This window comes from Diceros bicornis, unplaced genomic scaffold (genome assembly GCF_020826845.1).
Source record: "Diceros bicornis minor isolate mBicDic1 unplaced genomic scaffold, mDicBic1.mat.cur scaffold_108_ctg1, whole genome shotgun sequence".
NCBI lineage: Eukaryota > Metazoa > Chordata > Mammalia > Perissodactyla > Rhinocerotidae > Diceros > Diceros bicornis.
The window spans coordinates 391,933-406,608 of record NW_026691022.1 but is presented as its reverse complement, the minus strand read 5'-3'; the positions used below and the strand labels follow the sequence as shown (position 1 = coordinate 406,608).

At 44.3% G+C, this 14,676-nt stretch overlaps 1 long non-coding RNA gene across 3 annotated transcripts; it reads left to right on the top strand.

Moving 5' to 3' along the window:
• The first annotated feature begins 359 nt into the window (after positions 1-359).
• LOC131402451 (uncharacterized) lies at positions 360-8,750 on the top strand. Of its 3 annotated transcripts, none has more exons than XR_009218675.1 (3): positions 360-463; positions 964-1,132; positions 8,654-8,750. It is a non-coding gene; the product is annotated as an uncharacterized LOC131402451 (long non-coding RNA). The 3 variants fall into 3 exon arrangements; XR_009218674.1 differs by lacking the exon at positions 8,654-8,750 and adding an exon at positions 7,843-7,895; XR_009218676.1 differs by lacking the exon at positions 8,654-8,750 and adding an exon at positions 7,843-7,895 and having other exon boundaries at positions 959-1,132.
• Positions 8,751-14,676: the final 5,926 nt, after the last annotated feature.

The window sequence follows — 14,676 nt, the reverse complement described above, 5'->3', positions numbered from 1 at the left end:
AACCGAACCACATGTCTGTAGAAGAGACACACAGACAAGAGGAGAAACAAGCCGCATAAACAGCCAGCCAAGGGACAAGGACTGGAATGATTCCTCACGGCAGAAAAGGATCCAGAGGTCACGTGGGCCCACAAGCAGGGATAAAGTAGCCAAGGGGTCCTGGTAGAGGAGCACGAAGCAGCAGTGGGACAGCCTGTCCCCGAGGTGAGGAAGGGCCGTGCTACTTCATGCTGGGCCTTGCATCAACGAGAAAACACAACTGCTTGTTGTGTTTGTACTTGTGATGCAGACAGACCCTAATGAAGTAAATTGTTTACTGATTTTTTTTTATTGTTTTTGTGTCAATAGATTGTCCGAGGATTGAAAAGTAAGCAGCATTGTTTGTTGGAGAGCCCTACAGGAAGTGGGAAAAGCTTAGTCTTACTTTGTGCTGCTTTAGCGTGGCGACAGGCTCTTCTTCGTGGTGAGTATTTGGTTGATATATTCAGCTTGATTATTGGGACTTGAAAAAAATATAATAAAGTACTTTTTATCCAGAATGATTCATTTAAGGAAATAGCAGTAACTAGGAATATACTTTTGGTCTTTCTTTTAATCCTCCCTGCTTGATATTTTAATGAATCTCAATATAAACGAATACTCAAGTGGTTATGCCTTTATTACATTATTAATCTTTGACTATTATCTTTTTGTAAGTTATGTAAATTGATGATAATTTCTCTATAAATGTCTCTGACAGCATAAGTGTTTCTCTCCTGTCCTAATTTGATGCTACAGATAGGGTGACCAACTTGTCCAGATTTGCCAGGTACTTTCCCAGGGTTAGCCCTGAAAATCTTACAGCCTGGGGGACCTCCCAATCCTGGGCAAATTCGAGTGGTTGCTCACTCTAGCTGCAGAGGATGATGAATGTTTGTTTAATTAGAAATATTATGAATAGAGGTTCTTTCACTTTGAGGGAAGCCAGCAGATGAAAGCTTAAGCGAAAAAGCTGAAGTGCCGTTGTCACGTCGTTGTACGTGCCGCTCAAAGAGTGTGACAAACGATGGCGAGGACCGAGGAGCTTCACGTCATTTCAACAGTCCAAGTACACCACCTTCTGAAAGAAATGGCACTTCATCAACTTGTCAAGGTAGGTTATATTTTTTCCTGGGTCTGTTGGTATGTGTAATAGGAACCTTCATTACTGTTGTTATGAGACCTAATTTGATAAATTTGATGAGCATAATTCATTAGGTACCTCCATCTAATTTCTCTGGAATTATTTTTTAGATAACACAAGAGTGGTCAGAAATCCTTGGACTACTTTATTCTTGGCTTGGCTTTTAATTGATTTGGACATTTTGCTAGCTTAAATCATTTTTTGAAGCAGGCAAGGCAAAATAAATGATATTCAGAAATTGATGTTATTTGTAGGCAGGATTGTTAATTATAAGTTAGAATTTTAGAAAACATTGATTTGTATTGTAAGACAAAATCTAGTTAGCCTCATTCATTCTTGATAAGTTTGCATGAACTTCTGAAGCCAGTATCCTGCATGAGGATGAGATATGTTTTAGGTATGATCCTTGAATAGTTCTAATTAGATTTATTTAAGTGAAATATATTAAGAATAACATAAGACTCTTAATTTTTAAAAAATATTTCTCTGGCTTTGACTATATGGAAAAGATTGGTCGTTATTTGCCTAAGCCAGAAACCTAGGAGACATCCTGTACACGTTGCTCTACCTTATTTCTCCGTGCAAATCTCTATCTCCATTGACAACTCCCTGGTCCAAACTACCATCTCTTGTTTAGAGCATGCAATAACTTCTTTTCCTGCTTTCACTCATGCCGTTCTTTAACTAATCACTGGCAGGGAGAAAAGAGGTGGCCATGACTGACTTAAGTCTCAACGTATCCACTTCCTAAAATCAAGAATGGAGTCGTCTTCCTCTAAAGCACATGACTATGTGTGGAGGAGGGTGGCTGCTGGAACCCAAGTGTGATTCTGTTAGGAGTGAGGAAGAGGAGATGGAATAGTTACTGGAGACGTGACCAATAGTGTTGTCTACACTGTTTTGGCCCTTTTGACTTTCTTTCCATTCCTTCAAAGGGTCATGCTTTCTTCTGCCTCAGAGCCTTTGCTTGTGTTAGTGTCTCTTCTGAGGAAAGTTACATCTTCAACTTGTTATCCTCCTCTTCCATTAGGTATCGCTTAAATTTCACTTCCTTGAGGGAGCCATGCTGACCTTTCTGTTAGATCAGATTTGGTTTCCCTGTTATTTTGTGTCATCTCACTGTGTTTGTCTCCTTCACAGCACTTGTCTGTGAAGTTTTTATTATCCATGTGTCTGTGTGCATCTTTTATTGATCTCTGCTTCCCCTAGCAGACTGTGTTCTCCATGAGGTCAGGAGCCATGTCAGTTTGCTTACCATTGTAACCCTGGAACCTAGCAGAGTGCTTGGCGTATAGTAGGTGCTAGATAACTATTTGTTGTGTGAATGAATGGAGTTGATTTTGAGCTAATTACAGAAACTCTGGTTTATAATATTTATATACAACCTGTATTTTTTTTAGAAAAGCTTTATTGAAACATACTTGACAAAACAAACTGCATTTATTTAAATGGTACGCTTTGGGGTCCTCGCGTCAGGGCCTGCGCAGGGCCCTCCTGGCGAATCGCGGCGCCCGCTGCCTCGCCACCCCCCTCGCGCGGGGAGGGGCGGGGCCGGGGGCGAGCGCGCCTGCGCGCAGGGTGCCTTGCCCCAAGTTCACGTGTCTCGAGGGTGAGAGTGCCGGTCTCTGCAATGGCGGCGCTAGATTGGAGCGTGGGCTGCGGCGGCCGGAGTCATGGCAGCACAGGCATTTAGAGAGTCTCTTCCCCTCTTTGACCGAGTTTTGGTTGAAAGGAGTGCAACCGAAACTGTAACCAAAGGAGGCATTATGCTTCCAGAAAAATCTCAAGGAAAAGCATTGCAAGCAACAGCAGTAGCTGTTGGATCTGGCTCTAAAGGAAAGAGTGGAGAGATTCAACCAGTTAGTGTGAAAGTGGGAGATAAAGTGCTTCTCCAAGGGTACGGAGGCACCAAAGTAGCTCTAGACGACAAGGATTATTTCTTATTTAGAGATGGTGACATTCTTGGAAAGTATGTAGACTGAAATGAATCACTATTGAAATGGCATCACGTGAAGCTGCCCATTCCACTGAAGTACTGAAATCTTTCATCATGTAAATAATTTCCATGTCTCTCTTTTATAATAAACTAATGATATCCAAACTAATGACATCCCGTGTCTCTAAAATTTAGTTTCACGGTACTGATATAAACATTTCCAAATAAAAATATATAAATGAAAAAATATAAAATAAAATAAATGGTACGCTTTGATAAGTTATGGCCTCCACCATAGGGTGTACCTCCATGAAACTCTCAGTCAGCGTCAAGATAGTGAACATATCCACTACCTTCAAAAGTTTTCTCATGCAGCTTTGTTATCCCTCCTTCCCACCCTTCTGTGACTTTCTCTCCCCAAACAACCACTGATTTGCTTTCTATCACTATAGATTAGTTTGCATTTTCTAGAGTTTGTATAAATGGAATCAGACAATTTGTACACCAATTTTGTCTAGCTTCTGTCACTTAACATAATTCTTTTGAAATTCATCCATGTTGTGTGTGTCAACAGTTTGTTCCTTTGTGTTGCTGAGTAAGGTTCTGTTCTATGGATATACTACAAATTGTTTATCCAGTCACGTGTTGATGTATATGTGAGTTGTTTCTAGTTTGGGGCTATTACAAGTAAGCTGCTATGAACATTTGTATGTAAGTCTTTGTTATGGACATGTGCTTTCCTTTTTATGGGCAAATACATAAGAGTAGAATGAGTGGATCACTTATGTTTAACTCTTTAAGAAACTTCCAAACTGTTACCCAAAGTGTTTATACATTATACCACTTTACATTCCCACCAGCAGTGTCCGAGAGTTCCCATTTCTCTACATCTTTGCTTACACTTGGTATGGTCAGTCTTGTCTGCCATTCTAATAGGCATGTAGTGTGGTATCTCATTGTGGTTTTAATTTGCATTTCCCTGATGACTTATGATGTTGAGCGTCTTTTCATGTGCTTATGAGCCATCTGTATATCTTCTCTGATAAAATATCTTTCTGAAACTTTTGCCTGTTTTTTTTTCTTATTGTTAAGTTTTGAGAGTTCTTTATATATTTTGAATACAAGTGTTTTTCTATCAAATATAGTTTTAGGTTTTACTGTTAGGTCTAAAATCCATTTCGAGTTATTTTTGGTATATGGTGTGAGGTATGGATCCAAGTTCATTTATTTTGCCTATGGATATCTCATTGTTCAGCACCATTTATTGAAAAGGCTATCCTTTATCCACTGCATTGCCTTTGTTCCTTGGTAAAAAATCCGTTGTCAATATATACACAACTTGCATTTTAGCATCATTGTGAGTTTGGGCTGTTTAGAATAGTCTCTTGAAGCATCAGATGCGATAAATCAGGGTTGGATTCTTTCTATTTTTAAGCAAATTCTTTAGTAAGATATAAGCTAAATACAGAAAAGCATACAAATCCTAAGTGTATAGCTTGATGAATTTTCACAAAGTAAACACACTCGTGTATCTACCACCTAGATAAAAATAGGACATTACCAACACCCTACAGCCCCTTCTTATGCTCTTTTCTAGTCACTATCCTTTCTCTCCACAGGTATTGGCTATCCTCCCTTCTGTCACCATTGATGAGTTTTGCCTCTTTATAGAAATGGAGTGATATCTGTACTCTTGAGTCTGCGTACTTTTGCTTAACATTGTATTTTGGGGATTCATTTGTGTTGTTGCATATAGTAGTAGTTCTTGTTGTGGTATATTATTTACTTCTATGAACATATCACAGTTTATTAATCTGTTCTGCAGTTATTAGACATTTGGATGGTTTCTACATTAGGCTTTTAATGCTTTTATGAACATTCTTGTTCATTCTTTTGCAAATAGGTAAGTATTTTCTGTTGGATATATACCTAGGAATGGCATTGCTGGTCATAGTGTATGGATATGTTCAGCTATAGTAGAGACTGCCAACAGTTTCCAAAGTGGTTGAACCAGTTTATGCAACCCCTTCCCTACATCCAGTAGTATATGGGAATTACGTTGTTCAGCATTCTTGTTAACACTTGCTATGTCCAGTCTTCTAAAATTTTAGCCATTCTGGTGCGTGGATGGTGTTCTCGTGAGTTTGAATTGGTATTTCTCTGGTGACTAATGAGGTTGAGCATCTTTTTATATGTTTATTGGTCATTTGAATATTCCTTTTAGTGAATTGCCTATTTAGATTGCCCATATTTCTATTGGGTTGTTTCTTACTGATTTCTATGAGTTTCTTTTTTTTTTTTAAATATCTTCTGGATACGTCTTGTTTCTTTATAACTTTGTATTTTAAAGACTTAACCCCTCCAATAAGCTTCCTGTAAATGTCCCTGCTATAGAGAAGAGGAAGATAGCCTTTTGGTCTATGCAAATAATATGATTTTTTTTTTAATGAATTGGGGTAAATCTCATTTGGCACATGGCAGTTCAGTTTTTCTAAAACTAAATTATTGTTTTTGGTAGACGTTCCCTGGCCTTTAATGGGCCCATGCAAATTTGCCCCTTGATTTATTTGGGACAGGGTTTCTCAAAAGTGGCACTATTAAAATTTGAATGGGATAATTCTTTGTTGTGGCAGCTGTCCTGTGCACTGTGGGATGCTTAGCAGCATCTCCCAGGCCTCAACCCACTAGAGGCCAGTAGTACCTACCCCCCACTTTGTGACAACCAAAAATGTTTCCAGACGTTGCTGAATGTCCCTGGGGTGGGAGGTGGGGGTGTTAAAATTGCCCCGGTCGAGAAACACTGATCTAGATTTGTTTTGTGGGTATTTTACCAGTTTACCAGGAAATTACAGAGCTCAAAATTATGTGTGATTTCTAAAATACATATGGAAATACAAAGGACTAAGAATAGCCAAGATATTTTTTAAGCAGCAGGTCAAGGTGAGAAGACTTGATCTATGAGATATCCTGATTTATTATATATAAAGCTATAGTAACTAAAGCACTTTGGTATTAGCACAGTGTTAGACCAGTGGAAAACAGTAGAGAACCCAAATCCAGTTCCACGTGTATCCAGAAACTTGATTTCTTTTAATAGAAGTGCTCTTACAGAGCAGAGAGCAAAGGAGGGGCGTTTCTTTAAGTGGTCCTGGGACTATTAGATATCAGTATGGAAAAAATTCAAATTGGAACCCTACTTTACTCCGTACACAAAAATGCATTCCAGGTAGATTAAAGACCTAGGCATGAAAGGCAAAACTATTAAGATGTTAGAATGTAGTGGTTTTCAAACGATGTTCTTAAGAGTCTTAGAAAAAACATGGCTTGTAGTGGGAAGGGGACAGTGGATCAGGGAAGTTCTAGGTCTTGCGTGCTCTTTTGGAAATTTTAAACGCTATTTCTTAAAAAACTGTAGTCCTCCTCAGAAAAGGCTTGAAAACCCATGCTGTGTGGCATAGATAGCCTTCTGTGTTTGTGCAGACTCAAACTTGTTTTTTTTTTTTGAAAATAGTATTGGACTTGCTTATAGGGCTTTCTCCCCTAGTAGTCTGTAAATCCTTCAAGGCCAGGGACTGGTTTTTTTTCATTGTTTTTCCATGGGGTCTGGAATTGTATGGGCTCAATAAAATAAATACTTGTTAAATGAATTCAAGAACTGGGAGTGGAGGGAATGTATAGAGAAGAGCAGAGAAGAAGGAAGGTACTTTGAAGAACACTCTCATTTACAGAAAGGGAGAAACCAATGTATTGGAACAGTTAAGAACCGTGTTACAGATATTAAAGAAAAAGCAAATGCATTTATTCTGTTGCAAGAATACAGAGTGTTATGTTTGGCTGTATACCTAGAGGTTATGCTTATGGATTTTAGAATCAGACAGCAGGAGTCAGTCATATCTAGGCTCTCCCTCTTACTAGCTAAACAATATTGGGCATGAACTTGACTTCTTTAAAACCTAGTATTCGCACTTATAAAATGGGAATAATATTATTCGGTGATTTAAGACGTCGTTGATGACCTTGAGATAGAGCTTTCCGGATTGTGGGATTAAAAGCTAGATTATAGGAGCTTGATTCTACTATATTGTTAAGCCTAAAGAACATTGAGAAGCTTAGTAGGAAACAAACATTGAGACACTGTAAAGAACGATTTTTATAGAAATGAAATACATTTTCTTGAGAGAATCTTACAGTTATATTTTTTAAGCCACGTTATTGGGAGTGGTCTACAAAAGCATAAAGCTACAATTGGACTTTCCTGTTGAAAGCATATTTCTCAAAATGTTTGCTATATCTTTGTTAAGGTAAACTGAGCGGTAAAGTGCTTTTAAACATGTTGAGCATTTCATGTTTTAAAGTATGTTATGAAATTTTTAGAAATAAATCATACATCTTGATTCCAATATTTTTCTAGAAAAATTTCCTGGAGCAACCCCTGATGGCCTAGCGGTTAAAGTTTGGCACGTTCCGCTTCGGAGTCCCAGGTTCAGTTCCCAGGCGCGAACCACACCACTCGTCTCTCATTGACTATGCTGTGGCAGTGGCTCATGTAGAAGAACTAGAAGGATTTACACGTAGAATATAGAACTATGTAGTGGGGCTTTGGGAAGGGAGAAAGAAGAGAGGCAGATTGGCAACAGATGTTAGCTCAGGGCAAATCTTTCCAAGCAGGGAAAAAAAAAAAGAAAAAGAAAAATTGCCTAAGTGTAACTTATTTATACTCATATTTTATGGCTTCTTATATAAGACTCTCCTGAAAAAAAACTATACTGGCTGCAAAGCTATCTGCCAATAAACAGGTGTCCATATGGAGAGATGAAAATGGTGATTTTCAAGTAGAGAAGAATTCAACCCTTATAAACTACACAGTAGGTAAACAGAATTTGTTGGCAGTGAAATATTCCCGTTAGTTCTAGTAGAACAAGGTAGCCAAGCATCAATCAAGATTTCAGTGGTGCTTGTAGAGAGTAGTTGGGTCATGTCACAGACGTAAATTGTAAATTATTGTAACTTCATTTTATATAGTTACTCATTACAAAGGAGTTTATTATTATACTAGATTATTGAGGCTAACATCATTAAAATGAAACTGCATGGTGCTTTCTTATATAAGAGGAATTTGACAGTAAACTATTTACTTAAGGCATATACTGATAGTACAGCTACTTTGTACTTTTAATTCTTCTGTTGTTTTGATCTAATAATGGCATTTTGGGGGGTCAAAATACCTTTTTTTAGAAACCTTGATACAAGCATATGCTGTCTTCAAAATCTTACTTCAAATAAAGCAATAGAGGCAAGTTGGAAGTAAAAGCATGGAATACATAAACAAAATAATAAGGGAATTATGGTGCCAGTTATCAATGGATTGCCCCTGTGTAACAACATCAGAGTGTTGGCCTCTATTGTCTGTTCTGCAATAATGGAGCTGCACCCAGTAGACATTTCTCTTTTGCACCTGGCAGGGGTTAAGCTTTTGTCAGAGAAGGTTTAGGACAAAGGGCCTTCCATCCTAATTCCAGGGTGCTTCCATTCTTTTCTTTTTCTTTCTCCTGCAGTACAACCAGCAGTGGCACAATTCAGGGGTGTCTACATGGACTCACCCACAGTGGGTGATCCACAGTGGATTCAGTGGATCCCCTTGGATGGCTTAATAAGGAGAATGAGTGGCACCGCTGCAAGTGGAATCCCAGTGAATCCAGTAGGCATCCCAGCCTCAGCCTACCTGCCCCTGGGAGGGGGCAGGGCTTTCCTGTTTGCCAGTCTCAGCCTGCTGTTCCCTACCTGCTGAGCTCTGCCCTGACCAGGGACTGGTACTGGCCTTGGGAAACATGACAATCTTCTCCACCATCCCTGTGCTGCAATCATTCCTTCTCCAACAAGACCTGAAGGCAGCCTTGGCGAGGGGGTCCTCTCCCAAATTTGTTTCTTTCTTAACTACTCTACTGTAATTCTGGGCTATTCTCTATAGTTCCCTTTAAAGGTTTATGGTTAATTGTTCATTATATAAACTGTCCCTGCTCAATCTATTGGTTGGTTTCCATGTCCTGAATGAACACTGATTCTTATCATTATATATTATTTTATAGGGTGTTAGTGCTAAGGGGAAAAATGAAAGGGGAACAAGTTGTATAGGGAGTGTCAGGACAAGAGGATAGTTTATATTTTAAATGACATGGTCAATACAGCCTCACCAAGATGACATTTGAACACAGAATTAAAGATAGTGAAGAAGATGAGGCATGAAATCATCATGTGGAAGAGGATTCCAAGTGGAAGGAACATAGAGTACAAGTCTACAGGTGGGAGAGTGCCTGACATGTACCAGGAGCATAATGGAGGGCAGAGGGACTGGAGCAAATGGTACAGGGGATGACTGGCCAAAGATGATGTCAGAGAGAGTGTGGGACCAACTGTATTGGGCTTGAGGTCCATCATAAGGACTTGAACTTTCCCCCTGAGAGAAATGGAGAGCCCCTTGAGAGATTTCACAATGTCAGGGTGTGACATCTGGTTTTAAAGGGTCACTCCAGTTGGTGCATTGAGGATAGATTGCGGGTCAAATATAGAGGCAGAGAAACCAGTTAGAAGGATACAGCGATAATCCAGGCCAGAACAATGGACGGTGGCATGGAGCATGTCCAGCTGTCCTCCCAGCGCTGAGCCTCCGTCACCTGCAGCACAGTGTGGTCCTGGATCTTCTTCAGCTCCTCCTCAAACAATGCTGAATGTTCCCGGGAGCAGGGCAGCAGGAAGGGAACCTGAGGAGGGACTTCCCAGACCCTGCGCCCTGGAGGACCACTGTGACAGCCTGGCAGGGGGCTCTTAACACGCTCCGGGCACCAGGCTAGAGATGCTCAAGCAATTCCTCAGGGAAGTCTCCCAACAGCCCATCAGGAGGCCAAGTTATTTCCTCATTGTACAGATGGGGAAACCGAGGCTGAGAGCCTCACCTGCATCACCAGCTAGAAAGAGGCTGAGCAGGGACTAGGACCCCTGTTTCTCTGACTTTGGATCATTCCAAACCACTGTCCTGCACTGTGGCCTCCTCGGGCTCAGGGGTCCTGGCCTCCCTGGGGCCTGCACCCTTCTGGCCTCCAGCCATCACTGAACTAAAGGGACAGGGCCACTCCGTCTGCCTGGGGCTGGGTATGGTGGCCGGGGAATGGCCAGCTGTGGGCGCTGTGGGCTCTCCCAGTACCAAGGACCAGCCTATCCCCCCGCAGAGTGAGGTCTCTCTGGGCATCAGGACCAAAAGTTCTCAGAACTTTAGGGAAAAGAGGTCCCTCTCTCAGCATGGGGGAGCCCTTCTCAGGCAGGCCCAAGGGGTCTAAGAGGCATTGGGTTCAAATCCCGGCTCTGCCACTCTGCAGGGCACAGAGGGGGCAAGTCTCTTTGAGCCTCAGTTTCCTCATCAGTGAAATGAAGACAATAATTGCTCCTCCCCCAAGGAGTTGTGGGGAGGATTCAAGGAGATAGCTCAAGAGGAGAACAGAGGCCCTGGTAAGTGCTCATCACCATGAGCTGTTCCTGCTGATGTCACCCCACTCAGAGCCCCCTGGGGCCCTTCGCCTCTGCCCACTCTGATCTCCCACCAGGCATGCCCTACTCGCTCCGACTCCGCTGTTCCTCTGGAATGCCTTTCTCCAGCCCATCTCGTCCCATGGCAGTCAGCCAGCCAGGTGGGGATCCAGGACCCAGCCCCATCTCTCCTCTCTTGATTCCTCTTCATTAGAGCTAGCAGCTGTTGAGCTCTGAGAAGGTGCAGGGCACTCCAGGTGCAGCCTCAGCGAACTTGTCTGACACCACCATGAAAGGTTGGCTGCCACCCCACTTCACAGGGGAGGAAACCAAGGCTCCAATGGCCGTGCCTCTCCGAGGTCACCAGGGCTCTCTCCCTCATCCCCACTGAGCAGGGCCCCTCCATCGCAGAGGCTGAATGTGCTGGATATGTGGGCTGGGGCTGGCACAGTGCCTGAGGCAGCCATCACTCCTGGAAAACACTGAGGTGTGCTTTGGGCACGATGACCTTCTCCAAAGCCTCTAGCCCCGTGCTCTGACCTTCTGGCACCTTCTATGACACCTCCACTCTGTCTTGTCAAAGTCACTTCTGCTCACACAAGCTCAAGTGGGTCCTGCTGTTGCAACTGAGAACTCCCCCTGGAGGGAGCATGTTCAAGGAGGTCCCTGTGACTCACTGCACTGACCTAGATGTACTTTCCTGACTGAGGATGGGGCTCTCTGCTTGGAGGGAGAGGGAGCAGGCAGGAGTGTCCAGACCCTCATCATCATCTGTCCTGGATGGCAGGCCAGGCTGCTCAGCTCAGGTGAGTTAGGGAGCAGGAGGGGCATGGGCAAGGCCAAAGCGGGGTCAGGTGTGTTCGGGGCGGGGCCAGGGGTGAGGGGAGTGGGAGGGACAGAAGCAACAGGAGCGAGGCCTTCCAGCTGGGCAGGTCACCCCAGGTACCTTCATCCCCTGCATCCTAGCTGCTCCTCCTTCTCCCTCCCTCCCTCAGGTCTCTGCTTCAGGGTCTCTGGACTCCCTGTTCCCAAACAAGATCACAGGGTAGAAGGAGACCTTGAGTGTCAGAGACTGTGACCAACACCTTAACATCACGTTTACATTATGAGCCAGAATCTCCGCCTCTAGGGATCGGTCCTAAAGAAGTAGAGATTTATGGATGCAGGTGTTCCTTTCAGCACGATGAAATCAGAAATGATCCGTGTTGCCCAGCAGAGGCTCTTAGGCAATTCTGAGGCCGACACAGAGGAGAAAGAGGATTGACTGGCCAGGGTCCAGCCCTGGGGAAATCAGGTTCCAGAAGAGCACACTCCCTGCAGTCCTTCCCACACGATAGCCGCAAGTGCATACCCACACACACTTGCACATAGACATACCCATGTGCATACAGATGCACACAGCTGAATGGGCACATGCACACACGTGCACACACACGTGCATACAAAGGCAAAGGACTGAAACGGTGAACACTGCCTGTTAAGGGCACTCCTCAGTTTCCACTTAATTCTTAATACCCTTAGAATTCATTCTTTTACAGTAATTAACGTACATTGTCTTTGTAATAAAAACCTTTAAAAGAAAAACTAAATAATGTACTTCAGTCCAAAGATGAGTGATAAATGGATAACATTAACATGTGATTTTAATCTTGTTAGAATTATAAGAGGAATAGAGGCACATTCTATCAAGTTGAAACATCACGCAGGCCTCTAAAGGAGAAGAGAAGCGAGTGACAATTCCCATCCCCAGAGGTGAACCCCATGGATGATTTGGTACGTATCTCTCTGGCTCTGTCTCTCTCTTTCTCTGTCTGTCTCTGTCTCTCTCTCACACACAGATTCATGTTCCTAGATGCATGTCTCCCGGCTGATATCACATATTAGTGGTCTTACAGATGGGACGGATGGATCCCATCGCCTCGCCATGGACAGTAGTGTTCCTTCCAATTGCTTGCTATTGCAACCAGTGCTGTGATGAATAGTCTGGAAAATACATCTTTGAAAAGTTGGGCAGGAATTTCTGTGGGATGAAGTCCCGGGATCAGTACCGCCAGCACAGGCGTGCCCCTGGGGACTGCGATGGGTCCTTCAGGTTGGTCTCCAGAGAGGAGTGTCCTTTCACACTTGTCTCTAGGGGTCTACTGGGGCCTCTGCTTCCTCACATTGTCACCAGGTCTTGTCGTCACCACACTGGAACCCAGCCCGTCTGATGGGGCCCAGTGCCCTCTCCACAGTGTCTCCATGTGCGCGTCTCCTCCTCGGGGAGCTCGCGCATCTCTGACACACGCTGCCCCTGTGTATCACCTCTCGTTGGCGTTGAATGTGTTTGCTCTTTATCTCTTTTTAAAACTCTGACTTTCGAGTGTTTTTTTGGACCACAAGGCTGCGTAACCTTTCCCTGGCCTTGTGTCATGAGGAATACATTCCGGTTTGTGGTTTGTCTTTCCAGCTTTCTACCCTTTCTTGTTTTTGTTTAGGCCGCAGGAAGAGCAACGCGTTTCCTGTGTGGCTTCTGGCTCTGGTGTCCCACGTAGAACAGCAGTCTGTACCCCAAGATTATGCACATATTTACCAGAAGGGCTTTCTTTGATACATCAAATCTAGACTCCATCTGGGATTTTCCTATCAAATTAGAGAAATTCTATTTCAAATAAAAACAGAAAAGGAAAACCTATCAGGCCGTGCGAAAAGAAATGGGCAGACACACATGGCCACCTACGGCATGATTTCACTTATAAGAAACATGCAGAACAGATTAAAAAAAAAACAAAACAGTGACAGAAAACAGATTAGGGGTTGCCAGGGCCTGAGGGAGAAAGTGGGAGTGAGTGCTTTTAGAACAGGGTGTTCTTTTGGAGAATGAAATATTCTAAACCCATACAGTGGTGATGGCTGCACAGCATTGTGAATGTACTTAATGCTCATGAAGTGTACAATTTAAAATGAAAAACATTAAACTGTTAAAAGATGAAAGTGAAATTTATTTTAAATAATCAAGATATAAACAATAAAAAAAAATCAATGAAAGAAACCAAGAAATAGAGAAACACAATTAGGAGGATGGGGAAGGATATTTGTGGTAAGGGAGTAGGTGGAACAGGTGGGACTGGAGGTGCTAATGAGGGAGGTTCCCGAGCCAGCTCTCCCAGGCCGCAGAGATTGGCCTCAGCTGCCTCCCTGTGTCCTGCAGGTGCCTGTGCAAGGGATGGCTCTCCCTGCACAGAGGCTGGGGACTCTGCTGCCTCTGGTTCTCCTCCCTGAGCCTGTGCAGGGCTTGGCTCTCCCTGCACAGAGGCTGGGCCCTCAGCTGCCTCCTGTTCTCCTGCTGGAGGCTGTGCAGGGGATGGCTCTCCCTGCACAGAGGCTGGGCCCTCAGCTGCCTCCTGGTCTCCTGCCAGAGACAGTGCAGGGGATGGCTCTCCCTGCACAGAGGCTGGGCCCTCAGCTGCCTCCTGTTCTCCTGCAGGAGCCTGTGCAGGGGATGGCTCTCCCTGCACAGAAGCTGGGGCCTCAGCTGCCTCCCTGTCTCCTGCCAGAGACAGTGCAGGGGATGGCTCTCCCTGCACGGAGGTTGGGGCCTCAGCTGCCTCCTGTTCTCCTGCAGGAGACTGTGCAAGGGATGGCTCTCCCTGCACGGAGGTTGGGGCCTCAGCTGCCTCCTGTTCTCCTACAGGAGCCTGTGCAGGGGATGGCTCTCCCTGCACAGAGGCTGGGGCCTCAGCTGCCTCCTGTTCTCCTGCAGGAGCCTGTGCAGGGGATGGCTCTCCCTGCACGGAGGCTGAGGCCTCAGCTGCCTCTTGGAGTCCTGCGGGAGTCTGTGCAGGAGATGTCTGTCCCAGCACGGAGGTAGGGATCTCAGCTGCCTCCTCGTCTCCTGCAAGAGGCTGTGCAGGGGATGGCCCTCCCTGCACAGAGGTTTGGGCCTCTTCTGCCTCCTGGTCTGCTACAGGAGACTGTGCAGGGGATGGCGCTCCCTGCACGGATGCTGGGGCCTCAGCTGCCTCCTGCGCTGCTGCAGGACATGGTGGGTATGATGGTTCTCCCAGGACTGAAGCTGGGT